This window comes from Gavialis gangeticus, unplaced genomic scaffold (genome assembly GCF_001723915.1).
Source record: "Gavialis gangeticus isolate Ggan-Ray unplaced genomic scaffold, GavGan_comp1, whole genome shotgun sequence".
Lineage (NCBI taxonomy): Eukaryota > Metazoa > Chordata > Crocodylia > Gavialidae > Gavialis > Gavialis gangeticus.
In genome coordinates this window covers 4,587,985-4,589,053 of record NW_017729032.1, presented here as the reverse complement: position 1 = coordinate 4,589,053, position 1,069 = coordinate 4,587,985, and positions in this window count along the sequence as shown.

The following is a 1,069-nucleotide window of genomic DNA, read 5'->3' as shown; positions in this document are numbered from 1 at the left end:
TTCTGTCCCCCCCCCCCACTCCCACTTAAAGGAAAGTCGTGTGGGGGGGGGGGGCGGGGGAGGGTGCTGCAGGGTGCTGTGCAGGGAGCAGGCGTAGGGGGCATGTTCTGCCCTGCAGCCCTGTGCTGCAGCCAGCTGGCGTTGTCTGCATGCAAGCCCCACCTCCGCACCCTGTGGGCACAGCCACTGGGCGCTTCCCATGCACAGGCGTGTGGCTTGAGGCCATGGGGTGCTTCACAGGGGGTGGGTGCGGGAAGCACACCGTGCTGCGGCATGCTGCAGCCGGTGGACACTGCCTGCTCCCGCCAGCTCCCTGCGCATCCCACCCCCTGTGCACCCCATGGCCGCAGCCAGCAGGAGATCCCTGTGTGGACGTGTGGCGCACAGGGAGGTTGTGGTGTTTGGCCACAGGGAGCTGTGCAGGGAGCCGGCGTGGGGGGGGGCCCACCTTACTCCACAGCCCCATGCTGCAGCTGGCTGGGCACTGCCGGCATGCCCCCATGCCGGCTGTGTGCACGGCCAGAAGCCACGTTCCCCCTTGTGCACCCTACAGCCGCAGCTGGTGGGCAATCCCTGCATGGGGCGTGGTCATAGGGTACTGTGCAGGGAGCACACCCCACCCTGCACCCATGTGCTGCAGCCAGCAGGCTCTGCCCGCACACCCCACACCTGCTCCCTACGTGGCACCCTGCAGTCATGTGTGAGGTCCCCTGCACCACAGCCCCTGCAGGGCTGCAAGCCACCCCCCTGCAGCACAGCACACCATGGCTCCTACCACCTCTGCCTGTCTGTCTGTAAGGCTCCACACAGTGCATTCACAGTTGGCCTCGAGCGTTTTGGACAAACAGACACACAGCAGGAAGCTACAGCTTTTATTATATTAGAATACTTATTGATGAAGAACATCTTGCAGTCAAAAGCTTGTCTAACTATCCCATTGAAGCACTTGGTTCAATAAGAGGTATCACTCCAAGAAATCCTTAGAGGTATCACTCTAAGAAATCTGTGCCTCTTAATTAGTTTTACTCATCCGGTGTTCTATAAATTCTTTAAAATATTGGTTTTTGTT